Source organism: Eurosta solidaginis, chromosome 5 (genome assembly GCF_040869045.1).
Source record: "Eurosta solidaginis isolate ZX-2024a chromosome 5, ASM4086904v1, whole genome shotgun sequence".
NCBI classification, from domain to species: Eukaryota; Metazoa; Arthropoda; class Insecta; order Diptera; family Tephritidae; genus Eurosta; species Eurosta solidaginis.
Window position 1 is genome coordinate 900843 of NC_090323.1, and position 15928 is coordinate 916770.

Consider the following 15928-nt stretch of genomic DNA (forward strand, 5'->3'; position numbering starts at 1 on the left):
AGCATTCAATAACAACCGAAACCGATATTCATATCTATATATACATAAATACACGTACATATATGTTGTTCCTTTTTTCAAACTAATAAATTTGCAAATAAATACAAGTGTAAGTACATGTCCCAGTGGGAAAGTCTGCTATGCATTAAATTTTCCTTATAAGAGAAAACTTATGAAAACTGTTGTAAGAAAATATCAAACGGACGGTTACGAGCGATTACTTTTTTATAAATTCCCATTTAGGAGTCTGTCGTATACTTCTTATTATTTATAAAAGTTAATACAACTTGTAAGATTTACTAAGCTGCAATGTATATTAAGTTCGTATGACATTGCTCTAGATGAATCCAGTATCAGTTGATGGCATACGAACGACTGATTACTTATTCTTGGGATTTTGTCTAGAATATTGTAGTAGCAAAGAACATCAGAAAACGAAATAACGCAGATTTCATTTTGAGTTAACGTTTTAAAGTGTTTCGAAAAGAGTTTAGGTCTCACCTTCTATCGGTTAGCTTCGGCAACGCTGTCTAAAAATTTCTGTGGCTTTTCGTGCACAGCATATTTTGCCGCACGCTACCCCCTGATCGATAATAGCAATGTCACGTCAAAGTAATGTTCAAAAGGCTTAGAAAATCTTTAAACTCGTATTAACATTTACTTATTTAGTTAAGTGGCGGTTATACGTCGCTTCTTCGCAACCTAACCGACTCTATTTAGTAAAAACAGGAAAACTTAAATCGTTTCCATCTGGTTCTTACAGCGGATTGAAGGCAATCCTCTCCTAGATGGGCCCTAATGTGCGGATTACCGTGGTGTTTCAACTCGCTGAAGGTTGATGTCTGTATAAATTTCGTACATCTCATCATTAATTCTTCTTCGGTAATCGAAAAAGCTTTTCTCCCATCAATAATCCGGCATTATAAAGCAGAACGTGTGCCATAAGTCATAGGTCAAATGAAAATTATGTATTTTCATGCATTCTTTACTCAGAGAAACAATTTTCTTTCCTCAGGGGTATATCGATATGTATTTATGTCTGTGGTTGACTAAGATTGTTTGATCCTAACTTCCGTTTCTCACATTTTAACACACACACACTAGCAGCCTGCTATTTATTTAAACGACAAATGTTTACTCAGCAAGTGTTTTTACCCCTTTCGCCGTTCGATTTTTGCCATATTCCAATACTCATTTACGATTTGGTAAGTAGTTCGAAATGTTGCTTAATTATTGATGAGCATTTGATGAAGTTTCTTGATTATTGTACGCTTTTGACTTCATTTAATGTTTTGTGGCAAATAATTGAAGATTAATTCGGTATCGATTTCCAACTGCTTGCGAAACTTTTAAATATAACATTAATGCACGGTTTTCAGTGCGAGTTTAAACTACAGTTAAAGCTGACTAGAGTTTAACCCTGCCTCCTTGTTCGATAACATAAAATTTTGCTGCTCATCTCAGCTTAAGCGGCCGAAGTGGCAGGGTTAAACTCTAGTCCACTTAACTGTAGTTTAAACGCGCACTGAGAAACCGAGCATAAGAGTAACATTTGAGTTTGCATTTAAATAATACTTATTAACGGATTTGACCACATTTCCCATGAATGTATGTACATACATATTATACGCTTAAATATGTGGTGCTTGAATATAAATAGCTATGGTTAAATGTTTCTAAAAAGTATGCGCATACAGTTACTCACAAAAGTAAGTACACACTTCGTTTACTCTGAAGAAAATTGCTCAACACCCTCGCCGAAAAAAATTCTGAAAATTCAGGAAAATTTTTGAGCTATTTCTAACTTGCACATTATTATACTAAAAGTTATTGGCTACAAAACTGCGTACTCAAAAATTTTCTAGAAATTTTGAAAAAAGATTTGAAAATTTTGATTGTAATTTTTTTCAGCATAAACCAAGTGTGTACTTACATTTGTGAGTAACCGTATATACATTTAACACATATATGTAATGCATAACTGTAACTTAAAGTGAATTATTTGGATTTCGAAGCATTCCATAGCGAATTGAAGATATACCAACAAAACGGCAATCAGTAGTACAATTGTTGAAATTCTTGGTGGATGGTAGATGTAAGTGCGCCACATCAAAGTATATTTTTTCCTACTTGTTGTATGTGTAAATGCATGTACGAAATTAGTATAAATGAATTATCGGGCAAGCAAAGTGTAAAATTAACAGCAAAAGCGAATATGAAATAGTTTAACAAACAAACAATAATAATGTTCACCACGGCCCAAAATACCGTAAATTGCTAGTGCTCCAATTCGGAACGTGAAAACTATTTTTTATTTGTCTATTATAATAATTGTTTCTTTTAAATGTGGTTACAGTCATTTATGAATTAGGTTTACACATTTTACTCAGCTGCACTTCGTTACGGCTTAAATGTGTAGATATCCAATACGGTTCAACTAACTACATATGTGTATGTGTGTTTAAAGACTACCTTACAATTAGTACGAATCACAATCCAACTAATCAAACCACTTTTATCCATATATGTAAGCCACTTCGCAGCCAGTAGCCTCTACCAGTTTAAATTCACCGAAAAAATATTTTTAATTAGCCGTGCTCGCCAATTCGTCCGCTTTTCGGTCCAAAGGTCCGTTGTCACATATTGTTTTACATAAACTTTTAACTCAACAATAGCATATTTTTTATTGAATTTTGTTGTTATATTTCTTCTGTTCCCGAGCAAGATTTCTCCTTAAAATAGATGTCATAGTTATGTAACCATACCCAGTTTTTAAACACCAAATATTTTCCATAAATGAAATTCTTCGTTACTCCAATACCTTATTGGGCTTTTATCTTCAAATTTGGCAATTCTGTGTGAAAATTTTTAATTATGGGCGTGGGAATGCCTACTTATTAGAAGAGCTTTTTATTAAATATGAATTTCGGTATGCCAGTTTTCTATTCGAAAAGGAATCACTTTGGGAAGAAGTACCAAAATTGGTTAAAAACCGCGCCCAAATTCTATAAAAAACAAAAAATAAGAAAAATAAAACGTATTAAAGACGCATCTATATGTATGTACATATAAGGCGATATCAATGAAATTTATAAAAATTACATGAGGACGAATACACAGGCACTCAACAATTTAAAAATACGGGCGCGGTAACGCCTACTTAGTTAATTAAAAATTATTCTAGAAAGCGATTGATAAGGAAGTTTACTTATTAACTTTTGTATTTTTAGATCCGAAATATATAGGGAAGGTAAAACTGTAGCACACAACTTAAGGGTAAAAAGCTCGGTCTAAATTTCCTCGGATGTGTATTGCTCCAAATTATTATCATTATTATACAATGTTGTCTGTCGATTTCTTGTCGACTGTTCTAGTCCCTGATCGTTTTTAGTTGAACGTCAAAAATAGCCTAATGTAAAGTATATATCGCACTTCAAGATCAGAACAGCGATCAACTCAAAAATAATCACAATCCAGGAAAGGCCAAAACTCGGCCAGATCGCTGGGTATAGAATTGAGGAATCCCGAAGTGCGCATAACAGACTTTCGACTTAGCTCTTTATCTAGGTGTGCTATATATAAGGAACGTGAATCACAAATAGACCCTCAGGCACTTAGTTCTACTGTCACTCGCTGAGGTGATTGAATGCTCTTATATCATTTGGTTCGACTCGCCGAAACTCGAACCTCGAGAATAAAGTCCTACCTCGAAGTATTTTTCAAAAACGACCTATTGCATATTTTTTTTCCAAAAACGTCCCATTTCTGAATTGGGGTGAAGAACGGTCTGTCTTAGAACTCTCAAAATTGCGAATGAAATGGTACATTTCACCGACTGCTCAGACCTTCAGCGCTCAAAGCCTTATTGGTCAGTGCTTAAGTGTGAAAATAGGTCGATCAGATATTAAGAAACTGTTCACAAAAAAGATATTTAAAGTCCTCAAAAAACTGTTTGAAGTATAAGTTAATGTAATAAGATGCCAAGCATTAAGAAACCCCCTTAATTTAGGTTATGTGACTCGCTTCGATTGGCTTAATATTTATATTAAAATAAACTCTATAGCATCTTTTTAAAACAAACATCTTACCTTAAGCCAACTGAAGCAGCTTAAAATAATAAACAACAAAAAAAAAATGCTCATCAGAATCAGATAACTAAATATTTAATTTTCGTTATACAAAGAAGCGCAATTCCAACGGCGTTTTATGAGTAATAATATACAAATAACATATGCGTAAATACTTAAGTAGGTATCTCTAAATCAGTATATATATGTACTTATAAATATACACTTCCTACAGTTAAGTACTCCGACTTGGTATGTCATTGTTAATTTGCATCACTTTTATATCATTAAAGCCCATGCCCTACAAAAATCTAACACCATCGAATTATCATTGTGCTTTTGTTCTATCACATTTAAGATGTACGTGGGGTACGTGGGGTACGTGTGGCACGTTCGGAATACTGATTGTCATACATCTGCTATCATGTTATCCGCTACCAATTCATGATTTCGAAGTCATTGCATGTTGATTGCTTCCCACAAGTGGTTGCACTTAAGATCTCCGTAAAATTCCTTCCAACTGTGCTTTAGTGTGGAATGTTATATATGTACGTTTATACGTACGTACTTATGTACACATGTAAATATGTCGGCGTCGTGTACGTTTCTGCAAATACAACAACGGAAGTCAAAAGTGCGTTTATATACATAAATATATATTCGTATGTATGTAACGTGCGCAAATTTCTGAATATTTTATAAGTAGATAGTCAAAACCACTAAAAAAATTGACTGCAGGAAAACAGATGTTCTTTCTATGTTCCTGTTTCTTCTGCTTGTTACAATACCAGAAAAATCATTTCGTGCGTGAAGCAGATTTGAAGTTTTTCCGCTTTACCAATTCGGTATGTGGGTTTTCCACAGCACAACTCGTTGTTTTCATTTTCATGTGCCAGTCTAACGATTACCAGCGCTTTCGAAACCAGAATTTGAATTTAGCATGATTCTTATTCAAAATAAATATTACTAGGTCATATGGGTAAGTCCTGCGTAACGGTCGCAACATTCGCACGCATTTAAACCTGGACAAAAAGGAGAATAAGCAGCAAACTTAGTGTACATATATTATAATATTTGCAAATCAGTACAGAAATTTTAGGGACCTTAAACTTTAAAGTACTTATATATATTCATGTATGATGCGGTTCGGACGCTACAAGACATGGAAGAAAAGATATATTCCTTGCGAGTCCTAAAGTTGTGGGTCTAGTTGAGTATACCAAAATGTAAACAAGCAATTATTGGCCAAAATCCCCTAAATCATAAAATAAGGAAAAGCATTGCCTAAAAAAATTTCTTTAAATTGAGGAAAATTGCAGTAGGGGTATTCTCTCTGTCTAAAATCCACAGAAAACGTAGAAATCTTTTCGACAACAACAAATTACATTCGCGAAAAATGTTCTACAGTTTCTACATTTTCTATACTTCAAAAGGAATGTTAAAACTGATTTTTTCATTAAAAAAACAACAATTTTCTGTGCGCAGCAGTTTTTGTAAAGAAATATTTTCTACGTTTACTGCGCTTCCTAGAATGAGGCAGGTGCCCAAATGTAATGAAAAATAATTTCTTATTTTTTTTTTTTTATTCATAGGGAGCTGTAATTTTTGTAATTTTTTCCTCAAATAAATTTCACAGTCCCGCCCCAGAAGATGCTAAGAAAATCTTAGCGAAACATTGGGCTGCAAGGTGGAAAAAACTTTGTTTTATTCGCACCCCACATAAACTAGATCAGACCAGCTTCTTATGAATAAACATATTATATGCATTAAACTGATCGACAACAAATAATTAAATAATTTCTTATTTTTGAATAAAACTTTTCATTAAGTAATTTGAGGACACATTTTTCTTAATTTTTTTCAATCAAGGGTACTCATATCTCACAACATTTATATGTACGAGTTAGCTCAGTGAATAAAAGTACTCGACTGTAAAATTTTATATTTTCTTTGTACAATTTTCTACATTAAAAAAAAATATTTTTTAACTAAGAACTACAGAAAGAAAAACATTTAAGTTTTTGGAAAACTACTTGTGTACATAGATGAAGGGAAGCGTTTCTATGAAGCAAAACCAATCCCTTTTTTTCTTCGTTTCCAGGAACTTTCATACATTCTTTGAATACTTATATTTAGTCTGATTTTTTCTATATTCATTTAAAGGAAAGGTTGGTTTGTAATGCAAATGAACAATTCGTGGAAATTCAATTTATTAACCGCGGGCAAGCAAACTAATATTTTCTATAATTATCTCCCTATTCGATACAGCCATTCTCACTGTGACTTATTTGGCAGGTACATATGGCAATGCAGGAATGAAAATGTTCTTCACTTGTAGGAACTTGCATTTCTTGTCGACAAATATTTGAACAGCAACGAACGATTCCAAAGCTGATGAAATGCAAAAGAAGATGGGAAGGTGGTTTGTACTGTATATTCATACTAAAATGTTGACAACAAAGACCAAACCTTAGGTAATCTTGTAAGGGCATACGTCGTTATAAGCTGAATTAATGGAAAAAAAATGTCCAAGGAAATCATTGTACAAAATGAAAACATTTATGCACATTTTTAGTTTCGAATTTTGAAATGTTAAACAAAAATCTGGAGAATGGATAATAGTTTAGCTAAAATATTGATCTATATAAAGAAAATTCGTTATATTTTGTTAACGAAGTGACAGAAATACCTTCTGTCCCCTTTTAATTTTCTGTTCGCGGTGGACTTTATTTTGGACTTGCCCATATAGGCAAGTTTGAGTATATACATAGCCACGTACTTTACTGCACCACTTTGCATATTCGCATTGTCTTTTTACTTCTTTTTCTGTGATTATGGTTTCGTGTTGTTTATAGTTATTTTTGCATCCACAGTCAAGTTAACCATTTGCACAACATTGGCTTATTGTTGTTGCTAACAAAATATACATTTGTCTAATTTCCAGTTTTGTTTACACAGCTTCCTTGACTCTGTACTTCAGACTCGAATGCTGTTTGTTATCAAGAAACGCTACGAAACTCAGCGAGTACCTTCAGCAAAGAAGCAGTGAAGATTTATTTGAAAACTTTCATTTAAAATTTGCGCTATGGACTAACTTGGCTGAAATATTGGTTAGGTGTTTTGGAGATATTCACTGCGCGTCCTTGCGGTAGAGGTAATCAATAGTTATGCATAATTTTAGGGGCAACTAAATGCGATTGCAAAATATATATTCAGACGAATATACCAAGACGCCAACTGCAATAAGGTTTTGAATCTGTGATAAAAAATTCGTGCTAAATGTGTAAATATGCTGAAGTGTGATTTTTATTTCATACATATAAATATAAGAAGTAGGTAAAGAGGGGAACACGTATTACTTTAACGGAATAAGAATTCTTTCAAAATATTATTCAAAAGGCACTCAAACATAGAGCGCATTGCCCCGTTATTTCACTGAATGATATTTACCAATATTTGTACAGGCAATTAATAACAATTTTCAATATTTATTTCAACATATCTTGAGGCTGTGTTAACATCCATTTTTACACTCTCGATTTAGGTCTTCGCAATGGCTTTTATTTCTAGATATTTTATTGTTTAACATTTTCGTTTTGTACTGCAAGCATTTGTTACATAAATACACTCATACACCCTTATCTATATATGTATATGTACACCTCTATGTCATGCAAGTATGTTGCTCACCCGCAGATGTTAGCGTAGATTATCGAAATACTCAATATGAATGTCTTCCACGAAAGGACAATGGCATGCCTTATTGACAATTCAACAACCGGCACCCACTTGAAATTCAGCTTGCATCAAATCAATTCAGAAACGAACAGGAAAGCTACTAAGCAGTTAACACCTTTATGCACGCACTGTTGTTAGGAATGAATGAGCTCCCACGAAATGCATTCCAATAAGCAGCGAAATTGCTTACATCAAAATCTATTTGCAAATATATCTGCTTGTAAGCTTATGGAGCAACCTCCCAGGGCTGCCGGAGATTACTTCTTTTTTATGAATAAATTTTGTTGCACAGAGTAGGGTTAGTGTATAACATGAAGGGATGGACACCCACTTGAAATACCAATTTTGTATTTGGACTAGTATTAGAAACGCATATAAGAAAATGTTTAAATTGTGGCACCAGCGATGAGGAATATTGCGCTGCCTCGAAAAAGAAGGACGCTGCTTATAGGGTCACGCTGCGTACGGGCGCAGCAACGCGCGGTATATTGGAGCGTCATTATGAGGCGAAGAAGGGAGAGAGAAGACTATTTGGAAGGAAAAAACGTGAGGCAGGACAGCGTGAGTGCGAGAACTTTCATATGCTAACTGGTAAGAATAATGCTCGAAAATTCTACCAAACAATCCGACGGATGGTTCCAAGAGCTGGGCGAATTCCTGCTAGAATGATAATGGTGACCTGGAAACTGACGTACAGAGTGTAATTAAGTTAGGGAGGGGAGCACTGCTCTTCATTGCTAGCTAGCAAGGGAGAAGACGAACCTGATACCCCAATCGCCAATGATGGAAAACACGTTCCGGCAGCCGGTTATAACGAAGTGTGAATGGCAAAATCCCGGCTAAAAAATCACAAGGCATCAGGTAACGACGGAATATCCTCCGAGCTGTTCGGACATGGAGACGAAGAGCTGGTAAAGAGGATGCATTGCAGATTGGAACTTAATTGTACTCTACTCACACAGTATATTATAAGATCGTACAATTACTGGTGTATCCTGATGATATTGATATTATTCGCCTGAACAAACACGGTGTGAGTTCTGCATTCTCCGGATTATCTAAAGAAGGAAAAAAGTGGGTCTTGCGGTTAATGAGGACAAGACGAACTACTTCTTGTCTTCCAAGAAAAAAAGACGCATTTGGGCCTTGGCAACCACGTCACTGTTGACGGATATAAATTCGAGACTGTGTAGAATTTCGTCTTTTTGGGAATCAGCATTAATAACAGAAACAACGTCAGCGTATAAATTAAATGAAAAACAGCTCTTGCCTACAAGTACTCCTTCGGACTCTATGGCACGGAATCATGAACGAGAGAAAAGTTCTTCGAACGATTTATGGTCCTGTCCGTGATTCCGACGGCGAGTATCGAAGGAGATACAATGATGAACTTTATGAGCTTTACGCAGATAGGACGGTGACGTAGCGAATAAAAACCCAAAGGTTTCGTTATCTAGGTCATGTTATGCGAATGGATGAAGAAGCTCCGGTCAAGAAAGTATTTCAGTCGACACCACACTTTGGAAGCAGAGGAAGGGGAGACCTCGGCTGCGTTGGGATAGTCAGATGGAGGAAGACTTGACCTCCCTTGGTGCTCCAAATTGGCGACAGTTATCGCGAAACAGAGATGGATGGCGAGCCTTTTTAAGAAATGGTCAAAATCGGATAGGCGATTAAGGGCCAATCAATGATGGTGATAAGGACATCTAAGTAGGGGACATTGCAGTCAGCAACTCCGTTTGAAATATGAAAAAGTTTGTCTAAAAGCTCGATCTGTCCCACAAGTTTGTCTAAAAGCTCTTCTCTCGCATTTGAGTAATAACGATTTCGAGAGTTTCGACATCGCGTCACGTGGCGTTGAGATGATCGCGAAATAGCCAAATTTAAAGGTTTCGTGGAATTTATTTTCAAATATAGACAGGCCTTGGAAACATAATATTAATGGGAAATCTTTTATTGGGCAAAACATTGCATAGCATTGATAACACTGAAGTAATTTAAATCGTTTACCAACTGGTCCCTCCAAAAGGGTTACCCTTTTCCTCTGCTTCTGTGGGATGGTTCGGTTAAGAACACCTTCTAAGTAGAAGCATATTTTTCCGTTCACATAACATGGCCTAGCCAGCATAGCTGTTATTCTTTATTTCGCTGGACTTTGTTCATGGCCGCTTGTAACTTACATAGAGGTCCTTAAAACGGTTTAAAAACTTGTATCTTGAGCACTCAAAGAGTCGCCTCATCTGATACCATATGGCAGGACTGGTACGATCAGTTATTTGCACAGCTTGGTTATCGTTTGCAAAGGGAATGATTCATTTTTCAACTGGTTTCTTAGTCTAAAGTAGATTATGATGGCAAGAGTAACTAACCGCTGGATTTCTAAGCGGTGCTTGTTGTTTGTGGTAAGGCTGGTTCCCAAATAAACGAAATCCGAAATTGCATCTGCAAACAGTTACGTAATTGCAAGAAAAAAGTAAATGCCCCAACATAAATGATATGCTAATAATGTTTTTCACCTTTCAAAATGAAATTCTTGTTAAATAAAAAAGTTAAATTACCTTCTCCTGTGTATTATTATAAAATTAATGGCATGATTTAGTTAAATAACCACACAAACACAAATTTATTTTTTATGTAAAGATTTCGAATTTCGGTATTACATACATACATATAAATTTAAATGCTAAGCATCGTATCAAAATTTTGTCCCATCTGTTCCTGCACAACAACAATTCCTGCTCTGCAAATAAGAATACACAGCCACAATATTGTTTTGTTTTGTTTTTCATTTTTGTAAATTTGTATATGCATGTACAAACACACATCCATATGTTCATATTTTTTGGCGAACGTTGATAACAACGCTTAATAAATTCGAGGATTACGTTGATGAACACATGCAAACAATTGGAATGGCACATATGTATGTTTAAGCGTGCATGTATGTATGTATATGTGAGTATGTCCATATTTCCCTATGTATTTCTTGAATGAGCATTATTATTGTAAATTCGTGCCGCATGTCACATGCCAGCCCACAATACAAGCAAATTGTGTATGTATGTGTTCGAACAAATGGCGACATGTCAGCATGGCGACGCAGCGCGTCAATGGTGTCAAACGGCCTCGAGATAATGGCTGTGACAACAAAGCTTCTCCACCAGTTATTGGTGTTGATGATGCTGTTGGTACGTTGATTCTTTTATGCCTATTGTTGACACGTTTTCTTACGGTGCGATTTGGCGTGAGCGATTTACATACTAAATGAGCAGGAAATGTATTCCTCATCCGCTATTGACAACATCTACGATTGTGATGCAAACGGAATTCCTCGAGCTGAGCATAAATTCCAAGGATCATGGCTTAGAAATAGCGCGACGAACCTAAAAGCATCAGTGGAACATGTGAACGGATATTGAAGCTGATGCTGTTACGCAAATGAGATTTCACTGGCTTTGACGCGCTGCTCGTCACATCTGTCATATATGACCGTGTGTTTCATTGAAGTTATTCTCCCAAACAGGTACGTGAAAAGGGCCCCAGTAAGCATATAAGCTCACAGATATACTTATTTGTGTGTATATACACCTGTTTATAAATACCCTGCAAGGATATTAACTAAACACGTACAGAACCGCGGGCAATAAAAAATGGATTAAAATGAAGAGTGAATAAAAGAAAATTTTATAAACATAGCCGTAAAACGAAGTTACAAAAAAGTGCAATAAAAATGGGACAACCCATTGAAACCTTATACGTAAGGGATATAAGAATATGTTGTATTTCTTTATTCACGCTTGAAATAAATACATTTTTTATTTCGGGTCTTTGGATTAGTTTTCTATAGAAACAAGTCACAATTACTGGGGACCAACTATTTTTTTACACAATAATTGTAATTGTGTATCAGCCAAAGACTTTTGAAATTTTGGGTTATATAAAAGGCATTTGTAAATAAACATCGATAAATGTTGCTATGCATTTCAGTTGTATGGGAAACATTCATTTCGTATTGATCGATGTTTTTGAACATATTTGGAAAAAATGTTAGCAAACGAATCATAACTTGAAACAAAAAATTTTATTTATTTAATTTTTATTTTTGTAGGCTATTCCAATCTGATGCCATTGTAAAACGAAAGAAAGATAAATATGTTAGTACACTGTTAAAACTCAGCATTTCGGTAATGTTTATTAGCTTCTTCAAGGCAATTTTTTGATGGCATTCTAGGGGATGTGAAGCTCAGGCTCTCAGAAACGAATCCTGTTACTGTGCTACTCTGGAAACTCCAAGCTTGTAACGGGAAAGAAGTGCGTTGACCTAGGTACAGCGCGGCCACACCAAATAGATCCCGAGGACGTCAGGCTAGTACCCTAAGGTGGAAGGGCCGATTGGTGCCAGTCTAATATGTGACAAAGTAAATATTTCAACATCGCTTTAACGCTTCAAAATCTTTTACATTGAATTTGACTTAGAGCTTCAAAGAGAAGATTCCTATAACCTTGTAAGAATGAAATAAAATTGCAGTTATAAATACGTTTAAGTTATTATGAGTGAAATTTTAATAAAACATAGATCCAGTAAAAGAAAATCGATATTCGATATCAAAGTCATTAAAAGCTGCCTTACTTTGTATTCCAAATAAAAAGCGTTACTTCCACTAATTTTTAAGAAACATTTAAACCTTTCGCTGTCAAATGTGTTGGTCGGTCCTTTGTTCAACTCTTTTTTGACCTTCCTCTATTTAATGTATCTAGCTGGAGATTAATTCGAAGACCATCTCTAGGTCTTGGCGGACGTATCTATTTTCTTCAGAATTTGCTAATGACGGAAAAGAAATTCATCTCGATATCTTGAGCAAATTAATAATAACATTGATATAAACAATTTTCCATGGGCTTAATTTAGATTTGATCAACATCCGTCTTCGTTTCGAATTTTTCTTAGGTTATGCGTATTTCTTACAGGGTACATAAGTGCAAGCGTGCCTGTAGGTGTCGTTCATATGGGTGGACGAGTATGACCGTCATACTACTCGCGTGGACGTGTTAGTGTAGGAGGATATTCTTGAGTAAGTGGAGCATTTAATTTAAGGTAGGTTGGTACGAGTAGCAAATTAAATACCCACCTACTTATAAACATAGCTGACAGCGAATACAAAGTGAAAGCTAATATTTAGAAAAAGACTACTCATTGAAGAAAAGAGAGATTTAATAGTTAGCTAAATCTCCTTGAGGAAGAAAAAATGTCTTGATAAGTGGAAACATAACTTAACTGAAGACGTTTGAAAGATCACTTGGGTGAATAGCTCGTTTTACTTAATTATTTGAATTTATGTAATTTTAGCTTTAAATAACAAAGGTAAAGTCCTTTTTGGGCAAACAAAAATCGAGCGGCCCACACTCCACTGGAAGAACCAGGTGAAAAACAATTAATATCCCTTTGGTATTGCCAATTGGCTCGACGAAGAATGGATTCAAGGGGGTGTGTAGCGCAACCCTTTTAGACTGCCAGCGCAATAGATAGCTTCTCCAAACCCAATTGTCAACCTCGCCTATCCGTGGCGAATCCTGTTTCATTAACAGCCGAGGCTCTGGCGAACTCTTCATGGATCTAGGAGGTGGGAGGGCGTTATGGCCCAGAAGGTCACATGTGGTCATAAAAAATAATTCCCGAGATGGTCGGGCTGGGTACCGGAACGTATCAAATCTGCATCCGGCAAAGGACCATCAACATCGGTAATACTCTCCAAGACCTTCGGGGAATGTCCTTATCGAAACAGCAGCAACAACAACAACAACGAAGAAACGGCTGGCGGGACTTTTTGGATGGCAAAAAACGTTAAACTATCTGAGCAACAATTAAGTAAGTATGTTTAACTAACCATACAGATATAGTACATATATATAGGCAATTCAAAGGTCTCCTATTCGCATATGTGGTATGTTTTAATCAAATTTGGTAAAAGTCTAGTTGAGGAGTCGACAGCTAATACGCTACCAAATATATCGAGAAAGGGTTTCAAAAGAAGTGTATTGACCTCGACAATAATCCGAAGGCGGAAAAGACACCTCTCTCTATACTTTTGATAGCGTATTAGCAGTCGACCCCTCATGAGTACAAATTGTACTCTTGTGAATTGCCCAATGATAATAATCAATGCTAACATACTCTAGAATAGTTTCTTCGATAAAAAATGCACATCTCAAATAATTCCATTTTTACAATGAAGCAATCAATTCAGTTTGAAGCATCACAGTCAAAAAATTATTGGATTTTTTATTGTTTATTTCAATTTTACATTTGATCGGTTTGTTTCTTCCATTTAAATTTATTAATTCGAAAATTTTTGTTAAATATTTCCATATTAACCATCGGCTCATTGATAAGCTGATTGAAATTTTTTGGTTCCGTTACACATTTGTATTTTTTTTTATAAATTTGCATTAAATTTAATTATAAGCAACAATGCTTTCCGATAAAATGCGCACTCAAATGTATCGCGATCATCGGCAGCGCTTGCGGCACATCCAATGTCGTGTTAATTGTGGAACTATCGCGCATTTAATCGCACCAAGGGCAACAACTGCACCTACTCTGACTCCAGTGGTTCAGTCAAAAGCAAATTTAAGCCAAAATCAAATCCAAATATTCGTTTCACTCAGCTCCAACCTCAATTTGAGAAAAGAAATGTCCAGCTATGCGAGCGTGGTTTAGTTACTAAATCAATGCAAGACACCCGTCAGATGATGAGATCAAAAGGCTCAAGCGATAGTGAACCTCCACAGATATATAAGGGACAAATTATTCAAATGCCATATCCATCGATAGCATTGATCAAATATCCAACGCTTAATGTATCAGAAACTGGTCTACAACTTCAACGTTTGCTGCGTCCTGTCATATTTATGGACTTGGAACTGAGATCATTGCGACCAGTAGGCCGCGTACTCATTCAATTGTATACAGAAGCATCTCCACAGGTTGTATTGGAGTTCATGCGTATAGCAAAGAACTGCATTGCGGACAATTTACTTATAACGCGAGTTTTCCCTTCATTGTGGCTGGAAGGTGAATTATGCCTAGCTCCAGACTCTCATACGCACAGGAAACACGAATTCGATACAAGAAGTTTGAATCACACAAACCATGATTGTTTCTTATTCACGTGAAAGTGTAAATGGCATTGATGGCAATCGTCTCAGTTTCTCGATTTCGTTTCGACCATTACCGGCAGCAAACAGTAAACGTGTGGCATTCGGACGCATTGTGGGCGGTCTAAAATTTCTCTACGAACTACAAGACTACGGCACAAAAAATGGTAAGCCGACACGAAAAATTGTCGTTAGCAAGTGGGGACTGTTTTCAAAGAATTTGCCTTCCCGGAGATATTGATTTCGCTTACGGAACAAAGGCGATTGCAGTACACATTTAGCTAACTAAGTATAAGTAAATTAATCTCGGTTTAAGAATATTATGTAAACATTTGAAATGTATATATATTTAGTGCAAAAGAATAGCAGTTTGCAGCTTCTCAGCACATTTTGAATAAAAGTAGTTGTTTTGGATTCTAGAGCTAACTTACTAGCTTAAAAAAAATGTGAGACATTTCTTAATTACTTCTGGTTCAAACTATTCAGAAAAAAAATTTTAAATACATAAAAACTGATTTAGTAAAATTATAAACAGCAATTTTCTGCATATTCTTATTCTCATCAAAAATATTTCAAAACGAAATCAGGATAAGACAAATGATCCCAACCATAACATACTAAAAACAGTTCCACGCACAGATGTCATTCCACCAAATAATCCTTGAGTGGATAAATCTCGTCCTTGCGTGGATAAATCTGGCATATCATACATATGTATGTATATATGTACATCTATAGAAGTATTCATTTCCATGTATTTTGCAATTTTATGTAAAATAACACACACTTGTTAGCAGCAGCAATCACGGAAGTGACTGTTTTGTAATACACACGTGTGCTGTGTGTGATTATTAAAGTTTTGAAGCACCCGCTCAAACATTAAGCACACCATTAATTACGTTCTTCCATTTTGAGAGCACCACAATCATTTGCTATAACAACACAAGCAGCTGCTCTGAATCAAAGTG

At 35.6% G+C, this 15928-nt stretch overlaps 1 pseudogene; it reads left to right on the top strand.

Annotated features, from left to right (window-relative positions):
• The first annotated feature begins 14274 nt into the window (after positions 1-14274).
• On the top strand, positions 14275-15201 carry LOC137254511 (uncharacterized; annotated as a pseudogene).
• Positions 15202-15928: the final 727 nt, after the last annotated feature.